This window comes from Heterodontus francisci, unplaced genomic scaffold, assembly GCF_036365525.1.
Source record: "Heterodontus francisci isolate sHetFra1 unplaced genomic scaffold, sHetFra1.hap1 HAP1_SCAFFOLD_53, whole genome shotgun sequence".
In the NCBI taxonomy this organism is placed as follows: Eukaryota; Metazoa; Chordata; class Chondrichthyes; order Heterodontiformes; family Heterodontidae; genus Heterodontus; species Heterodontus francisci.
Genome location: NW_027141851.1, coordinates 10,877,530 through 10,902,366, shown reverse-complemented (window position 1 = coordinate 10,902,366; position 24,837 = coordinate 10,877,530).

The window sequence follows — 24,837 nt, the reverse complement described above, 5'->3', positions numbered from 1 at the left end:
CCAAGTAACAAAGACACACACTTACACCAAGTAACACAGACACACACTGACACCCAGTAACACAGACATACACTGACACCAAGTAACACAGACATACACTGACACCAAGTAACAAAGACATACACTGATACCCAGTAACACAGACACACACTTACACCAAGTAACACGGACATACACTTGCACCAACTAACACAGACACACACTTACACCAAGTAACAAAGACATACAATTACACCAAGTAACACAGACATACACGGACACCAAGTAACACAGACATACACTGACACCAAGTAACAAAGACGTACACTGACACCCAGGAACACAGACACTCACTTGCACCAAGTAACACAGACACACACTTACACCAAGTAACAAAGACATACACCTACACCAAGTAACACAGAAATGCACTGACACCAAGTAACAAAGACATACACTGATACCCAGTAACACAGACACACACTGACACCCAGTTAGATACACACACTGACCCCCAGTAACACAGACAAGCACTGACCCCCAGTAACACCGACATACACTGACACCAAGTCACAAAGACACACACTGACACCCAGTAACATAGACATACACTGACACCAAGTCACAAAGACATACACTGATACACAGACACACACTTACACGAATTAACACAGACATACACTGACACCAAGTAACAAAGACATACGCTGATACCCAGTATCACAGACACACACTTACACCAAGTAACAAAGACATACACTGACACCCAGTAACAAAGACAGACACTGACACCCAGTAACACAGACACACACGGACACCAAGTAACAAAGACACACACTTACACCAAGTAACACAGACACACACTGACACCCAGTAACACAGACATACACTGACACCAAGTAACACTGACATACACTGACACCAAGTAACAAAGACATACACTGATACCCAGTAACACAGACACACACTTACACCAAGTAACACGGACATACACTTGCACCAACTAACACAGACACACACTTACACCAAGTAACAAAGACATACAATTACACCAAGTAACACAGACATACACGGACACCAAGTAACACAGACATACACTGACACCAAGTAACAAAGACGTACACTGACACCCAGGAACACAGACACTCACTTGCACCAAGTAACACAGACACACACTTACACCAAGTAACAAAGAAATACACCTACACCAAGTAACACAGAAATGCACTGACACCAAGTAACAAAGACATACACTGATACCCAGTAACACAGACACACACTGACACCCAGTTAGATACACACACTGACCCCCAGTAACACAGACACACACTGACCCCCAGTAACACAGACATACACTGACACCAAGTCACAAAGACACACACTGACACCCAGTAACAAAGACGTACACTGACACCAAGTCACAAAGACATACACTGATACACAGACACACACTTACACCAATTAACACAGACATACACTGACACCAAGTAACAAAGACATACACTGATACCCAGTATCACAGACACACACTTACACCAAGTAACAAAGACATACACTGACACCCAGTAACAAAGACAGACACTGACACCCTGTAACACAGACACACACTTACACCAAGTAACAAAGACATACACCTACACCAAGTAACACAGACATGCACTGACACCAAGTAACAAAGACATACACTGATACCCAGTAACACAGACACACACTGACACCCAGTTAGATACACACACTGACCCCCAGTAACACAGACACACACTGACCCCCAGTAACACAGACATACAATGACACCAAGTCACAAAGACACACACTGACACCCAGTAACAAAGACATACACTGACACCAAGTCACAAAGACATACACTGATAAACAGACACACACTTACACCAATTAACACAGACATACACTGACACCAAGTAACAAAGACATACACTGATACCCAGTATCACAGACACACACTTACATCAAGTAACAAAGACATACACTGACCCCAAGTCAGAATGACACACACTGACACCCAGTAACAAAGACATACACTGACACCAAGTCATAAAGACATACACTGATACTCAGGATCACAGACACACACTGACACCCAGTAACAAAGACATACACTGATACCAAGTCACAAAGACTTACACTGATACCCAGTAATACAGAAACACACTGACACCCAGTAACAAAGCCATACACTGATACCAAGTCACAAAGACATACACTGAAACCCAGTAACACAGACACACACTGACACCCAGGAACAAAGACATACACTGATGCCAAGTCACAAAGACATAATCTGATACCCAGTAACACAGACACACACTGACACCAAGTAACAAAGACATGCACTGACACCAAGTAACAAAGACATACACTTACACCAAGTAACAAAGACACACACTTACACAAAGTAACACAGACATACACTGACACCAAGTAACAAAGACATACACTGACACCAAGTAACAAAGACATACACTTACACCAAGTAACAAAGACAGACTATTACACCAACTAACAAAGACATACACTGACACCAAGTCACAATGACACACACTGACACCCAGTAAAAAAGACATGCACTGACACCAAGTCACAAAGACATACACTGATACCCAGTAACACAGACACACACTTACACCAAGTAACAAAGACAGACACTGATACCCAGTCACACAGACACACACTTACACCAAGTAACAAAGACATACACTGACACCCAGTAACAAAGACAGACACTGACACCCTGTAACACAGACAGACAGGGGCACCAAGTAACAAAGACAAACACTTACACCCAGTAACACAGACACACACTTACACCAAGTAACACAGGCATACACTGACAGCAAGTAACAAAGACATACACTGATACCCTGTAACACAGACACGCACTGACACCAAGTAACACAGACATGCACTGACACCAAGTAACAAAGACATACACTTACACCAAGTAACACAGACATACACTGACACCAAGTAACAAAGACATACAATTACACCAAGTAACAAAGACTCATTCTTACACCAAGAAACAAAGGCAGACACTGAGACCCAATAACACAGACACAAACTGACACCAAGTAACAAAGACATACACTGACACCCAGCAACACAAACCAACACACACAGACACCCAGTAACACAGAGAAACACTAATAAACAGTAACAAAGACATACACTGACACCAAGTAACACAGACACACACAGACACCCAGTAACAAAGACATACACTGACACCCATTAACAAAGACATACACTGACAACCAGCAACACAGACACACACGGACACCAAGTAACAAAGACACACACTTACACCAAGTAACACAGCCACACACTGACACCAAGTAACAAAGACACACACTTACACCAAGTAACACAGACACACACTGACACCCAGTAACACAGACACACACTTACACCAAGTAACACAGACATACACTGACACCAAGTAACAAAGACATACACTGATACCCAGTAAAACAGACACACACTTACACCAAGTAACACAGACATCCACTGACACCAAGTAACAAAGACATACACTGATACCCAGGAACACAGACACACACTGAAACCCAGTAACAAATAAATACACTGAGACCAATCACAAAGACATACACTGATACCCAGTAACACAGACACACACTGACACCAAGTAACAAAGACATGCACTGACACCAAGTAACATAGACATACACTGATACCCAGTATCACAGACACACACTTACATCAAGTAACAAAACATACACTGACCCCAAGTCACAAAGACACACACTGACACCCAGTAATAAAGACATACACTGACACCAAGTCACAAAGACATAGACTGATACTTAGTAACAAAGACATACACTGATACCCAGTAACAAAGACATACACTGACAGCAAGTCACAAAGACATACACTGATACTCAGGAACACAGACACACACTGACACCCAGTAACAAAGACATACACTGATACCAAGTCACAAAGACATACACTGAAACCCAGTAACACAGACACACACTGACACCCAATAACAAAGACATACACTGATACCAAGTCACAAAGACACAATCTGATACCCAGTAACACAGACACACACTGACACCAAGTAACAAAGACATGCACTGACACCAAGTAACAAAGACACACACTTACACCAAGTAACACTGACATACACTGACACCAAGTAACAAAGACATACACTGACACCAAGTAACAAAGACATACACTTACACCAAGTAACAAAGACAGACTATTACACCAACTAACAAAGACATACACTTACACCAAGTATTTTGACATACACTGACACCAAGTAACAAAGACATACACTGATACCCAGTAACACAGACACACACTTACACCAAGTAACAAAGACATACAATGACACAAAGTCACAAAGACACACACTGACACCCAGTAACAAAGACATACACTGACACCAAGTCACAAAGACATACACTGATACCCAGTAACACAGACACGCACTTACACCAAGTAACACAGACATACACTGACACCAAGCAACAAAGACATGCACTGATACCCAGTAACACAGACACACACTTACACCAAGTAACAAAGACAGACACTGATACTCAGTAACACAGACACACACTTACACCTAGTAACAAAGACATACACTGACACCCTGTAACAAAGACATACACTGACACCCTGTAACACAGACACACACGGGCACCAAGTAACAAAGACAAACACTTACACCCAGTAACACAGACACACACTTACACCAAGTAACACAGGCATACACTGACAGCAAGTAACAAAGACATCCACTGATACCCTGTAACACAGACATGCACTGACACCAAGTAACAAAGACATTCAATGATACCCAGGAACACAGACACACACTTACACCAAGTAACACAGACACACACTTACACCAGGTAACAAAGACATACATTTACACCAAGTATCACAGACATACATTGACACCAAGTAACAAAGACATACAATAACACCAAGTCACAAAGACGCACTCTTACACCAAGTAACAAAGACAGACACTGAGACCCAGTAACACAGACACAAACTGACACCAAGTAACAAAGACATGCACTGACACCAAGTAACAAAGACACACACTTACACCAAGTAACACTGACATACACTGACACCAAGTAACAAAGACATACACTGACACCAAGTAACAAAGACATACACTTACACCAAGTAACAAAGACAGACTATTACACCAACTAACAAAGACATACACTTACACCAAGTATTTTGACATACACTGACACCAAGTAACAAAGACATACACTGATACCCAGTAACACAGACACACACTTACACCAAGTAACAAAGACATACAATGACACAAAGTCACAAAGACACACACTGACACCCAGTAACAAAGACATACACTTATACCCAGTAACACAGACACGCACTTACACCAAGTAACACAGACATACACTGACACCAATCAACAAAGACATGCACTGATACCCAGTAACACAGACACACACTTACACCAAGTAACAAAGACAGACACTGATACTCAGTAACACAGACACACACTTACACCAAGTAACAAAGACATACACTGACACCCAGTAACAAAGACATACACTGACACCCTGTAACACAGACACACACGGGCACCAAGTAACAAAGACAACCACTTACACCCAATAACACAGACACACACTTACACCAAGTAACACAGGCATACACTGACAGCAAGTAACAAAGACATCCACTGATACCCTGTAACACAGACATGCACTGACACCAAGTAACAAAGACATTCAATGATACCCAGGAACACAGACACACACTTACACCAAGTAACACAGACACACACTTACACCAGGTAACAAAGACATACATTTACACCAAGTATCACAGACATACATTGACACCAAGTAACAAAGACATACAATTACACCAAGTCACAAAGACGCACTCTTACACCAAGTAACACAGACATACACTGACACCAATCAACAAAGACAGACACTGAGACCCAGTAACACAGACACAAACTGACACCAAGTAACAAAGACATACACTGACACCCAGTAACACAAACAAACACACACAGACACCCAGTAACACAGAGAAACACTAATAAACAGTAACAAAGACATACACTGACACCAAGTAACGCAGACACACACTGACACCCAGTAACAAAGACATGCACTGACAACAAGTCACAAAGACATACACTGACACCCAGTAACACAGACACACACGGACACCAAGTAACAAAGACACACACTTGCACCAAGTAACACAGACACACACTGACACCCAGTAACACAGACACACACTTACACCAAGTAACACAGACATACACTGACACCAAGTAACAAAGACATACACTGATACCCAGTAACACAGACACACACTTACACCAAGTAACACAGAAATACACTGACACCAAGTAACAAAGACATACACTGATACCCAGGAACACAGGCACACACTGACACCCAGTAACAAAGAAATACACTGAGACCAATCACAAAGACATACACTGATACCCAGTAACACAGACACACATTGACACCAAGTAACAAAGACATACACTTACACCAAGTTACACAGACATGCACTGACACCAAGTAACAAAGACATACAACTACACCAAGTAACAAAGACACACATTTACACCAATTAACACAGATATACACTGGCACCAAGTAAAAAGACATGCACTGACACCCAGTAACACAGACACACACGGACACCAAGTAACAAAGACACACACTTACACCAAGGAACACAGACACACACTTACACCAAGTAACAAAGACAGACACTGATACCCAGTAACACAGAAACACACTTACACCAAGTAACAAAGATATGCACTGACACCCAGTAACAAAGACATAAACTGACACCCAGTAACAAAGACACACAGGGACACCAAGTAACAAAGACACACACTTACACCAAGTAACACAGACACACACTGACACCCAGTAACACAGACACACATTTACACCAAGTAACACAGACATACAATGACACCATGTAACAAAGACATACACTGATACCCAGTAACACTGACACACACTTCCACCAAGTAACACAGACATACACTGTCACCAAGTCACAAAGACAGACACTGATACCCAGGAACACAGACACACATTTACACCAAGTAACACAGACACACACTTACACCAAGTAACAAAGACATACAGTTACACCAAGTAACACAGACATACACTGAAACCAAGGATCAAAGACAAACACTTACACCAAGTAACACAGCAACACACTGACACCCAGCAACACAGACACACACTTACACCAAGTAACACAGACATACACTGACACCAAGTAACAAAGACATACACTGATACCCAGTAACACTGACACACACTTCCACCAAGTAACGCAGACATACACTGACACCAAGTCACAAAGACATACACTGATACCCAGGAACACAGACACACATTTACACCAAGTAACACAGACACACACTTACACCAAGTAACAAAGACATACAATTACAACAAGTAACAAAGACACACACTTACCCCAAGTAAAACAGATATACACTGGCACCAAGTAACAAAGACATGCACTGACACACAGTGACAAAGACACACACGGACACCAAGTAACAAAGACACACACTTACACCAAGTAACACAGACACACACTTACACCGAGTAACAAAGACATACACTGATACCCAGTAACACAGACACACACTTACACCAAGTAACAAAGACAGACACTGATACCCAGTCACACAGACACACTTACACCAAGTAACAAAGACATACACTGACACCAAGTAACAAAGACATACACTGACACCAAGTAACACAGACACACACGGACACCAAGTGACAAAGACACACACTTACACCAAGTAACACAGACACACACTGACACCCAGTAACGCAGACACACACTTACACCAAGTAACACAGACATACACTGACACCAAGTAACAAAGAAAGACACTGATACCCAGTAACACAGACACACACTTACACCAAGTAACACAGACATACACTGACACCAAGTAACATAGACATACACTGATACCCAGGAACACAGACACACACTGACACCAAGTAACAAAGACATACACCTGCAACAAGTTACACAGACATACACTGACACCAAGTAACAAAGAAAGACACTGATACCCAGTAACACAGACACACACTTACACCAAGTAACACAGACATACACTGACACCAAGTAACAAAGACATACACTGATACCCAGGAACACAGACACACACTGACACGAAGTAACAAAGACATACACCTACACCAAGTAACACAGACACACATTTACACCAAGTAACAAAGACATACAGTTACACCAAGTAACACAGACATACACTGAAACCAAGTATCAAAGACAAACACTTACACCAAGTAACACAGAAACACACTGATACCCAGCAACACAGACACACACTTACACCAAGTAACAAAGACATACACTGACACCAAGTAACAAAGACATACACTGATACCCAGTAACACTGACACACACTTCCACCAAGTAACACAGACATACGCTGACACCAAGTCACAAAGACATACACTGATACCCAGGAACACAGACACACATTTACACCAAGTAACACAGACACACACTTACACCAAGTAACAAAGACATACAGTTACACCAAGTAACACAGACATACACTGAAACCAAGGATCAAAGACAAACACTTACACCAAGTAACACAGCAACACACTGATACCCAGCAACACAGACACACACTTAAACCAAGTAACAAAGACATACAACTACACCAAGTAACAAAGACACACATTTACACCAATTAACACAGATATACACTGGCACCAAGTAAAAAGACATGCACTGACACCCAGTAACACAGACACACACGGACACCAAGTAACAAAGACACACACTTACACCAAGGAACACAGACACACACTTACACCAAGTAACAAAGACAGACACTGATACCCAGTAACACAGAAACACACTTACACCAAGTAACAAAGATATGCACTGACACCCAGTAACAAAGACATAAACTGACACCCAGTAACAAAGACACACAGGGACACCAAGTAACAAAGACACACACTTACACCAAGTAACACAGACACACACTGACACCCAGTAACACAGACACACATTTACACCAAGTAACACAGACATACAATGACACCATGTAACAAAGACATACACTGATACCCAGTAACACTGACACACACTTCCACCAAGTAACACAGACATACACTGTCACCAAGTCACAAAGACAGACACTGATACCCAGGAACACAGACACACATTTACACCAAGTAACACAGACACACACTTACACCAAGTAACAAAGACATACAGTTACACCAAGTAACACAGACATACACTGAAACCAAGGATCAAAGACAAACACTTACACCAAGTAACACAGCAACACACTGACACCCAGCAACACAGACACACACTTACACCAAGTAACACAGACATACACTGACACCAAGTAACAAAGACATACACTGATACCCAGTAACACTGACACACACTTCCACCAAGTAACGCAGACATACACTGACACCAAGTCACAAAGACATACACTGATACCCAGGAACACAGACACACATTTACACCAAGTAACACAGACACACACTTACACCAAGTAACAAAGACATACAATTACAACAAGTAACAAAGACACACACTTACCCCAAGTAAAACAGATATACACTGGCACCAAGTAACAAAGACATGCACTGACACACAGTGACAAAGACACACACGGACACCAAGTAACAAAGACACACACTTACACCAAGTAACACAGACACACACTTACACCGAGTAACAAAGACATACACTGATACCCAGTAACACAGACACACACTTACACCAAGTAACAAAGACAGACACTGATACCCAGTCACACAGACACACTTACACCAAGTAACAAAGACATACACTGACACCAAGTAACAAAGACATACACTGACACCAAGTAACACAGACACACACGGACACCAAGTGACAAAGACACACACTTACACCAAGTAACACAGACACACACTGACACCCAGTAACGCAGACACACACTTACACCAAGTAACACAGACATACACTGACACCAAGTAACAAAGAAAGACACTGATACCCAGTAACACAGACACACACTTACACCAAGTAACACAGACATACACTGACACCAAGTAACATAGACATACACTGATACCCAGGAACACAGACACACACTGACACCAAGTAACAAAGACATACACCTGCAACAAGTTACACAGACATACACTGACACCAAGTAACAAAGAAAGACACTGATACCCAGTAACACAGACACACACTTACACCAAGTAACACAGACATACACTGACACCAAGTAACAAAGACATACACTGATACCCAGGAACACAGACACACACTGACACGAAGTAACAAAGACATACACCTACACCAAGTAACACAGACACACATTTACACCAAGTAACAAAGACATACAGTTACACCAAGTAACACAGACATACACTGAAACCAAGTATCAAAGACAAACACTTACACCAAGTAACACAGAAACACACTGATACCCAGCAACACAGACACACACTTACACCAAGTAACAAAGACATACACTGACACCAAGTAACAAAGACATACACTGATACCCAGTAACACTGACACACACTTCCACCAAGTAACACAGACATACGCTGACACCAAGTCACAAAGACATACACTGATACCCAGGAACACAGACACACATTTACACCAAGTAACACAGACACACACTTACACCAAGTAACAAAGACATACAGTTACACCAAGTAACACAGACATACACTGAAACCAAGGATCAAAGACAAACACTTACACCAAGTAACACAGCAACACACTGATACCCAGCAACACAGACACACACTTAAACCAAGTAACACAGACATACACTGACACCAAGTAACAAAGACATACACTGATACCCAGTAACACTGACACACACTTCCACCAAGTAACGCAGACATACACTGACACCAAGTCACAAAGACATACACTGATACCCAGGAACACAGACACACATTTACACCAAGTAACACAGACACACACTTACACCAAGTAACAAAGACAGACAATTACACCAAGTAACAAAGACATGCACTGACACCAAGGAACAAAGACATACAATTACAACAAGTAACAAAGACACACACTTACCCCAAGTAAAACAGATATACACTGGCACCAAGTAACAAAGACATGCACTGACACACAGTGACACAGACACACACGGACACCAAGTAACAAAGACACACACTTACACCAAGTAACACAGACACACACTTACACCGAGTAACAAAGACATACACTGATACCCAGTAACACAGACACACACTTACACCAAGTAACAAAGAAAGACACTGATACCCAGTCACACAGACACACTTACACCAAGTAACAAAGACATACACTGACACCAAGTAACAAAGACATACACTGACACCAAGTAACACAGACACACACGGACACCAAGTGACAAAGACACACACTTACACCAAGTAACACAGACACACACTGACACCCAGTAACGCAGACACACACTTACACCAAGTAACACAGACATACACTGACACCAAGTAACAAAGAAAGACACTGATACCCAGTAACACAGACACACACTTACACCAAGTAACACAGACATACACTGACACCAAGTAACAAAGACATACACTGATACCCAGGAACACAGACACACACTGACACCAAGTAACAAAGACATACACCTGCACCAAGTTACACAGACAGACACTGACACCAAGTAACAAAGAAAGACACTGATACCCAGTAACACAGACACACACTTACACCAAGTAACACAGACATACACTGACACCAAGTAACAAAGACATACACTGATACCCAGGAACACAGACACACACTGACACCAAGTAACAAAGACATACACCTACACCAAGTAACACAGACACACATTTACACCAAGTAACAAAGACATACAGTTACACCAAGTAACACAGACATACACTGAAACCAAGTATCAAAGACAAACACTTACACCAAGTAACACAGAAACACACTGATACCCAGCAACACAGACACACACTTACACAAAGTAACACAGACATACACTGACACCAAGTAACAAAGACATACACAGATACCCAGTAACACTGACACACACTTCCACCAAGTAACACAGACATACGCTGACACCAAGTCACAAAGACATACACTGATACCCAGGAACACAGACACACATTTACACCAAGTAACACAGACACACACTTACACCAAGTAACAAAGACAGACAATTACACCAAGTAACAAAGACATGCACTGACACCAAGGAACAAAGACATACAATTACAACAAGTAACAAAGACACACACTTACCCCAAGTAACACAGATATACACTGGCACCAAGTAACAAAGACATGCAATGACACACAGTGACACAGACACACACGGACACCAAGTAACAAAGACACACACTTACACCAAGTAACACAGACACACACTTACACCAAGTAACAAAGACATACACTGATACCCAGAAACACAGACACACACTTCCACCAAGTCACAAAGACAGACACTGATACCCAGTCACACAGACACACATACACCAAGTAACAAAGACATACACTGACACCAAGTAACAAAGACATACACTGACACCAAGTAACACAGACACACACGGACACCAAGTGACAAAGACACACACTTACACCAAGTAACACAGACACACACTGACACCCAGTAACGCAGACACACACTTACACCAAGTAACACAGACATACACTGACACCAAGTAACAAAGAAAGACACTGATACCCAGTAACACAGACACACACTTACACCAAGTAACACAGACATACACTGACACCAAGTAACAAAGACATACACTGATACCCAGGAACACAGACACACACTGACACCAAGTAACAAAGACATACACCTACACCAAGTTACACAGACATACACTGACACCAAGTAACAAAGACATACATCTACACCAAGTAACAAAGACACACACTTACCCCAAGTAACACAGATATACACTGGGACCAAGTAGCAGAGACATGAACTGACACCCAGTAACACAGACACACACGGACACCAAGTAACAAAGACACACACTTACACCAAGGAACACAGACACACACTTACACCAAGTAACAAAGACAGACACTGATACCCAGTAACACAGACACACACTTACACCAAGTAACAAAGACATACACTGACACCAAGTAACAAAGACATAAACTGACACCCAGTAACACAGACACACAGGGACACCAAGTAACAAAGACACACACTTACACCAAGTAACACAGACATACACTGACACCAAGTAACATAGAGACACACTGACACCCAGTAACACAGACACACACTTACACCAAGTAACACAGACATACACTGACACCAAGTAACAAAGACATACACTGATACCCAGTAACACTGACACACACTTCCACCAAGTAACATAGACTTACACTGACACCAAGTCACAAAGACATACACTGATACCCAGGAACACAGACACACATTTACACCAAGTAACACAGACACACACTTACACCAAGTAACAAAGACATACACTTACACCAAGTAACACAAACATACACTGACACCAAGAAACAAAGACATACAATTACACCAAGTAACACAGATATACACTGGCACCAAGTAACAAAGACATGCACTGACACCCAGTAACACAGACACACACGGACACCAAGTAACAAAGACACACACTTACACCAAGTAACACAGACACACACTTACAGCAAGTAACAAAGACATACACTGATACCCAGTAACACAGACACACACTTACACCAAGTAACAAAGACAGACAATGATACCCAGTCACAAGGACACACACTTACACCAAGTAACAAAGACATACACTGACACCAAGTAACAAAGACATACACTGACACCCAGTAACACAGACACACACGGACACCAAGTAACAAAAACACACACGTACACCAAGTAACACAGACACACACTGACAACCAGCAACGCAGACACATACTTACATCAAGTAACACAGACATACACTGACACCAAGTAACAAAGAAAGACACTGATAACCAGTAACACAGACACACACTTGCACCAAGTAACACAGACATACACTGACACCAAGTAACAAAGACATACACTGATACCCAGGAACACAGACACTCACTGACACCAAGTAACAAAGACATACACCTACACCAAGTTACACAGACATACACTGACACCAACTAACAAAGACATACAACTACACCAAGTAACAAAGACACACACTTACACCAAGTAACACAGATATACACTGGCACCAAGTAACAAAGACATGCACTGACACCCAGTAACACAGACACACACGGACACCAAGTAACAAAGACAGACACTTACACCAAGGAGCACAGACACACACTTACACCAAGTAACAAAGACAGACACTGATACCCAGGAACACAGACACACACTGACACCAAGTAACAAAGACATACAGTGATACCCAGGAACACAGACACACACTTCCACCAAGTAACACAGACATACACTGACACCAGGTCACAAAGACATACACTGATACCCAGGAACACAGACACACATTTACACCAAGTAACACATACACACACTTACACCAAGTAACAAAGACATACACTTACACCAAGTAACACAGACATACACTGACACCAAGGAACAAAGACATACAATTACACCAAGTAACAAAGACACACACTTACCCCAAGTAACACAGATATACACTGGCACCAAGTAACAAAAACATGCACTGACACCCAGTAACACAGACACACACGGACACCAAGTAACAAAGACACACACTTACACCAAGTAACACAGACACACACTTACACCAAGTAACAAAGACAGACACTGATACCCAGTAACACAGACACACACTTACAACAAGTAACAAAGACATACACTGACACAAAGTGACAAAGACATGCACTGACACACAGTAACACAGACCCACACGGACACCAAGTAACACAGACGTACACTGACACCAAGTAACAAAGACATACACTGATACCGAGGAACACAGACACACACTTGCACCAAGTAACACAGACACACACTTACACCAAGTAACAAAGACATACACCTACACCAAGTAACACAGACATGCACTGACGCCAAGTAACAAAGGCATACACTGATACCCAGTAACACAGACACACACTGACACCAAGTAACAAAGACATACACCTACACCAAGTTACACAGACATACACTGACACCAAGTAACAAAGAAAGACACTGATACCCAGTAACACAGACACACACTTACACCAAGTAACACAGACATACACTGACACCAAGTAACAAAGACATACACTGATACCCAGGAACACAGACACACACTGACACCAAGTAACAAAGACATACACCTACACCAAGTTACACAGACATAAACTGACACCAACTAACAAAGACATACAACTACACCAAGTAACAAAGACACACACTTACACCAAGTAACACAGATATACACTGGCACCAAGTAACAAAGACATGCACTGACACCCAGTAACACAGACACACACGGACACCAAGTAACAAAGACACACACTTACACCAAGTAACAAAGACAGACACTGATACCCAGGAACACAGACACACACTGACACCAAGTAACAAAGACATACACTGATACCCAGGAACACAGACACACACTTCCACCAAGTAACACAGACATACACTGACACCAAGTCACAAAGACATACACTGATACCCAGGAACACAGACACACATTTACACCAAGTAACACAGACACACACTTACACCAAGTAACAAAGACATACACTTACACCAAGTAACACAGACATACACTGACACCAAGGAACAAAGACATACAATTACACCAAGTAACAAAGACACACACTTACCCCGAGTAACACAGATATACACTGGCACCAAGTAACAAAAACATGCACTGACACCCAGTAACACAGACACACACGGACACCAAGTAACAAAGACACACACTTACACCAAGTAACACAGACACACACTTACACCAAGTAACAAAGACAGACACTGATACCCAGTAACACAGACACACACTTACAACAAGTAACAAAGACATACACTGACATAAAGTGACAAAGACATGCACTGACACACAGCAACACAGACACACACGGACACCAAGTAACACAGACATACACTGACACCAAGTAACAAAGACATACACTGATACCGAGGAACACAGACACACACTTGCACCAAGTAACACAGACACACACTTACACCAAGTAACAAAGACATACACCTACACCAAGTAACACAGACATGCACTGACGCCAAGTAACAAAGGCATACACTGATACCCAGTAACACAGACACACACTGACACCAAGTAACAAAGACATACACCTCCACCAAGTTACACAGACATACACTGACACCAAGTAACAAAGACATACATCTACACCAAGTAACAAAGACACACACTTACCCCAAGTACACAGATATACACTGGGACCAAGTAACAGAGACATGAACTGACACCCAGTAACACAGACACACACGGACACCAAGTAACAAAGACACACACTTACACCAAGGAACACAGACACACACTTACACCAAGTAACAAAGACAGACACTGATACCCAGTAACACAGACACACACTTACACCAAGTAACAAAGACATACACTGACACCCAGTAACAAAGACATAAACTGACACCCAGTAACACAGACACACAGGGACACCAAGTAACAAAGACACACACTTACACCAAGTAACATAGAGACACACTGACACCCAGTAACACAGACACACACTTACACCAAGTAACACAGACATACACTGACACCAAGTAACAAAGACATACACTGGTACCCAGTAACACTGACACACACTTCCACCAAGTAACATAGACTTACACTGACACCAAGTCACAAAGACATACACTGATACCCGGGAACACAGACACACATTTACACCAAGTAACACAGACACACACTTACACCAAGTAACAAAGACATACACCTACACCAAGTAACACAGACATGCACAGACGCCAAGTAAGAAAGGCATACACTGATACCCAGTAACACAGAAACACACTGACACCAAGTAACAAAGACATACACCTACACCAAGTTACACAGACATACACTGACACCAAGTAACAAAGAAAGACACTGATACCCAGTAACACAGACACACACTGACACCAAGTAACAAAGACATACACCTACACCAAGTTACACAGACATACACTGACACCAAGTAACAAAGAAAGACACTGATACCCAGTAACACAGACACACACTTACACCAAGTAACACAGACATACACTGACACCAAGTAACAAAGACATACACTGATACCCAGGAACACAGACACACACTGACACCAAGTAACAAAGACATACACCTACACCAAGTTACACAGGCATACACTGACACCAACTAACAAAGACATACAACTACACCAAGTAACAAAGACACACACTTACACCAAGTAACACAGATATACACTGGCACCAAGTAACAAGGACATGCACTGACACCCAGTAACACAGACACACACGGACACCAAGTAACAAAGACACACACTTACACCAAGGAGCACAGACAAACACTTACACCAAGTAACAAAGACATACACCTACACCAAGTAACACAGACATGCACAGACGCCAAGTAAGAAAGGCATACACTGATACCCAGTAACACAGAAACACACTGACACCAAGTAACAAAGACATACACCTACACCAAGTTACACAGACATACACTGACACCAAGTAACAAAGAAAGACACTGATACCCAGTAACACAGACACACACTTACACCAAGTAACACAGACATACACTGACACCAAGTAACAAAGACATGCACTGACACCCAGTAACACAGACACACACGGACACCAAGTAACAAAGACACACACTTACACCAAGTAACAAAGACAGACACTGATACCCAGGAACACAGACACACACTGACACCAAGTAACAAAGACATACACTGATACCCAGGAACACAGACGCACACTTCCACCAAGTAACACAGACATACACTGACACCAAGTCACAAAGACATTCACTGATACCCAGGAACACAGACACACATTTACACCAAGTAACACAGACACACACTTACACCAAGTAACAAAGACATACACTTACACCAAGTAACACAGACATACACTGACACCAAGGAACAAAGACATACAATTACACCAAGTAACAAAGACACACACTTACCCCGAGTAACACAGATATACACTGGCACCAAGAAACAAAAACATGCACTGACACCCAGTAACACAGACACACACGGACACCAAGTAACAAAGACACACACTTACACCAAGTAACACAGACACACACTTACACCAAGTAACAAAGACAGACACTGATACCCAGTAACACAGACACACACTTACAACAAGTAACAAAGACATACACTGACATAAAGTGACAAAGACATGCACTGACACACAGCAACACAGACACACACGGACACCAAGTAACACAGACATACACTGACACCAAGTAACAAAGACATACACTGATACCGAGGAACACAGACACACACTTGCACCAAGTAACACAGACACACACTTACACCAAGTAACAAAGACATACACCTACACCAAGTAACACAGACATGCACTGACGCCAAGTAACAAAGGCATACACTGATACCCAGTAACACAGACACACACTGACACCAAGTAACAAAGACATACACCTCCACCAAGTTACACAGACATACACTGACACCAAGTAACAAAGACATACATCTACACCAAGTAACAAAGACACACACTTACCCCAAGTACACAGATATACACTGGGACCAAGTAACAGAGACATGAACTGACACCCAGTAACACAGACACACACGGACACCAAGTAACAAAGACACACACTTACACCAAGTAACACAGACACACACTTACACCAAGTAACAAAGACAGACACTGATACCCAGTAACACAGACACACACTTACACCAAGTAACAAAGACATACACTGACACCCAGTAACAAAGACATAAACTGACACCCAGTAACACAGACACACAGGGACACCAAGTAACAAAGACACACACTTACACCAAGTAACATAGAGACACACTGACACCCAGTAACACAGACACACACTTACACCAAGTAACACAGACATACACTGACACCAAGTAACAAAGACATACACTGGTACCCAGTAACACTGACACACACTTCCACCAAGTAACATAGACTTACACTGACACCAAGTCACAAAGACATACACTGATACCCGGGAACACAGACACACATTTACACCAAGTAACACAGACACACACTTACACCAAGTAACAAAGACATACACCTACACCAAGTAACACAGACATGCACAGACGCCAAGTAAGAAAGGCATACACTGATACCCAGTAACACAGAAACACACTGACACCAAGTAACAAAGACATACACCTACACCAAGTTACACAGACATACACTGACACCAAGTAACAAAGAAAGACACTGATACCCAGTAACACAGACACACACTTACACCAAGTAACACAGACATACACTGACACCAAGTAACAAAGACATACACTGATACCCAGGAACACAGACACACACTGACACCAAGTAACAAAGACATACACCTACACCAAGTTACACAGACATACACTGACACCAACTAACAAAGACATACAACTACACCAAGTAACAGAGACACACACTTACACCAAGTAACACAGATATACACTGGCACCAAGTAACAAAGACATGCACTGACACCCAGTAACACAGACACACACGGACACCAAGTAACAAAGACACACACTTACACCAAGGAGCACAGACACACACTTACACCAAGTAACAAAGACAGACACTGATACCCAGGAACACAGACACACACTGACACCAAGTAACAAAGACATACACTGATACCCAGGAACACAGACACACGCTTCCACCAAGTAACACAGACATACACTGACACCAAGTCACAAAGACATACACTGATACCCAGGAACACAGACACACATTTACACCAAGTAACACAGACACACACTTACACCAAGTAACAAAGACATACACTTACACCAAGTAACACAGACATACACTGACACCAAGGAACAAAGACATACAATTACACCAAGTAACAAAGACACACACTTACCCCGAGTAACACAGATATACACTGGCACCAAGTAACAAAAACATGCACTGACACCCAGTAACACAGACACACACGGACACCAAGTAACAAAGACACACACTTACACCAAGTAACACAGACACACACTTACACCAAGTAACAAAGACAGACACTGATACCCAGTAACACAGACACACACTTACAACAAGTAACAAAGACATACACTGACAAAAAGTGACAAAGACATGCACTGACACACAGCAACACAGACACACACGGACACCAAGTAACACAGACATACACTGACACCAAGTAACAAAGACATACACTGATACCGAGGAACACAGACACACACTTGCACCAAGTAACACAGACACACACTTACACCAAGTAACAAAGACATACACCTACACCAAGTAACACAGACATGCACTGACGCCAAGTAACAAAGGCATACACTGATACCCAGGAACACAGACACACACTGACACCAAGTAACAAAGACATACACCTCCACCAAGTTACACAGACATACACTGACACCAAGTAACAAAGACATACATCTACACCAAGTAACAAAGACACACACTTACCCCAAGTACACAGATATACACTGGGACCAAGTAACAGAGACATGAACTGACACCCAGTAACACAGACACACACGGACACCAAGTAACAAAGACACACACTTACACCAAGGAACACAGACACACACTTACACCAAGTAACAAAGACAGACACTGATAACCAGTAACACAGACACACACTTACACCAAGTAACAAAGACATACACTGACACCCAGTAACAAAGACATAAACTGACACCCAGTAACACAGACACACAGGGACACCAAGTAACAAAGACACACACTTACACCAAGTAACATAGAGATACACTGACACCAAGTAACAAAGACATACACTGGTACCCAGTAACACTGACACACACTTCCACCAAGTAACATAGACTTACACTGACACCAAGTCACAAAGACATACACTGATACCCGGGAACACAGACACACATTTACACCAAGTAACACAGACACACACTTACACCAAGTAACAAAGACATACACTTACACCAAGTAACACAAACATACACTGACACCAAGAAACAAAGACATACAATTACACCAAGTAACACAGATATACACTGGCACCAAGTAACAAAGACATGCACTGACACCCAGTAACACAGACACACACGGACACCAAGTAACAAAGACACACACTTACACCAAGTAACACAGACACACACTTACGCCAAGTAACAAAGACATACACTGATACCCAGTAACACAGACACACACTTACACCAAGTAACAAAGACAGACAATGATACCCAGTCACAAGGACACACACTTACACCAAGTAACAAAGACATACACTGACACCAAGTAACAAAGACATACACTGACACCCAGTAACACAGACACACAGTGACACCAAGTAACAAAGACACACACGTACACCAAGTAACACAGACACACACTGACACCCAGCAACGCAGACACATACTTACATCAAGTAACACAGACATACACTGACACCAAGTAACAAAGAAAGATACTGATACCCAGTAACACAGACACACACTTACACCAAGTAACACAGACATACACTGACACAAAGTAACAAAGACATACACTGATACCCAGGAACACAGACACACACTGACACCAAGTAACAAAGACATACACGTACACCAAGTTAAACAGACATACACTGACACCAACTAACAAAGACATACAACTACACCAAGTAACAAAGACACACACTTACACCAAGTAACACAGATATACACTGGCACCAAGTAACAAAGACATGCACTGACACCCAGTAACACAGACACACACGGACACCAAGTAACAAAGACACACACTTACACCAAGGAGCACAGACACACACTTACACCAAGTAACAAAGGCAGACACTGATACCCAGGAACACAGACACGCACTGACACCAAGTAACAAAGACATACACTGATACCCAGGAACACAGACACACACTTCCACCAAGTAACACAGACATACACTGACACCAAGTCACAATGACATACACTGATACCCAGGAACACAGACACACATTTACACCAAGTAACACAGACACACACTTACACCAAGTAACAAAGACATACACTTACACCAAGTAACACAGACATACACTGACACCAAGGAACAAAGACATACATCTACACCAAGTAACAAAGACACACACTTACCCCAAGTACACAGATATACACTGGGACCAAGTAACAGAGACATGAACTGACACCCAGTAACACAGACACACACGGACACCAAGTAACAAAGACACACACTTACACCAAGGAACACAGACACACACTTACACCAAGTAACAAAGACAGACACTGATACCCAGTAACACAGACACACACTTACACCAAGTAACAAAGACATACACTGACACCCAGTAACAAAGACATAAACTGACACCCAGTAACACAGACACACAGGGACACCAAGTAACAAAGACACACACTTACACCAAGTAACATAGAGACACAATGACACCCAGTAACACAGACACACACTTACACCAAGTAACACAGACATACACTGACACCAAGTAACAAAGACATACACTGGTACCCAGTAACACTGACACACACTTCCACCAAGTAACATAGACTTACACTGACACCAAGTCACAAAGACATACACTGATACCCGGGAACACAGACACACATTTACACCAAGTAACACAGACACACACTTACACCAAGTAACAAAGACATACACTTACACCAAGTAACACAAACATACACTGACACCAAGAAACAAAGACATACAATTACACCAAGTAACACAGATATACACTGGCACCAAGTAACAAAGACATGCACTGACACCCAGTAACACAGACACACACGGACACCAAGTAACAAAGACACACACTTACACCAAGTAACACAGACACACACTTACGCCAAGTAACAAAGACATACACTGATACCCAGTAACACAGACACACACTTACACCAAGTAACAAAGACAGACAATGATACCCAGTCACAAGGACACACACTTACACCAAGTAACAAAGACATACACTGACACCAAGTAACAAAGACATACACTGACACCCAGTAACACAGACACACAGTGACACCAAGTAACAAAGACACACACGTACACCAAGTAACACAGACACACACTGACACCCAGCAACGCAGACACATACTTACATCAAGTAACACAGACATACACTGACACCAAGTAACAAAGAAAGATACTGATACCCAGTAACACAGACACACACTTACACCAAGTAACACAGACATACACTGACACAAAGTAACAAAGACATACACTGATACCCAGGAACACAGACACACACTGACACCAAGTAACAAAGACATACACGTACACCAAGTTAAACAGACATGCACTGACACCAACTAACAAAGACATACAACTACACCAAGTAACAAAGACACACACTTACACCACGTAACACAGATATACACTGGCACCAAGTAACAAAGACATGCGCTGACACCCAGTAACACAGACACACACGGACACCAAGTAACAAAGACACACACTTACACCAAGGAGCACAGGCACACACTTACACCAAGTAACAAAGGCAGACACTGATACCCAGGAACACAGACACGCACTGACACCAAGTAACAAAGACATACACTGATACCCAGGAACACAGACACACACTTCCACCAAGTAACACAGACATACACTGACACCAAGTCACAATGACATACACTGATACCCAGGAACACAGACACACATTTACACCAAGTAACACAGACACACACTTACACCAAGTAACAAAGACATACACTTACACCAAGTAACACAGACATACACTGACACCAAGGAACAAAGACATACAATTACACCAAGTAACAAAGACACACACTTACCCCAAGTAACACAGATATACACTGGCACCAAGTAACAAAAACATGCACTGACACCCAGTAACACAGACACACACGGACACCAAGTAACAAAGACACACACTTACACCAAGTAACACAGACACACACTTACACCAAGTAACAAAGACAGACACTGATACCCAGTAACACAGACACACACTTACAACAAGTAACAAAGACATACACTGACACAAAGTGACAAAGACATGCACTGACACACAGTAACACAGACACACACGGACACCAAGTAACACAGACATACACTGACACCAAGTAACAAAGACATACACTGATACCGAGGAACACAGACACACACTTGCACCAAGTAACACAGACACACACTTACACCAAGTAACAAAGACATACACCTACACCAAGTAACACAGACATGCATTGACGCCAAGTAACAAAGGCATACACTGATACCCAGTAACACAGACACACACTGACACCAAGTAACAAAGACATACACCTACACCAAGTTACACAGACATACACTGACACCAAGTAACAAAGACATACATGTACACCAAGTAACAAAGACACACACTTACCCCAAGTAACACAGATATACACTGGGACCAAGTAACAGAGACATGAACTGACACCCAGTAACACAGACACACACGGACACCAAGTAACAAAGACACACACTTACACCAAGGAACACAGACACACACTTACACCAAGTAACAAAGACAGACACTGATACCCAGTAACACAGACACACACTTACACCAAGTAACAAAGACATACACT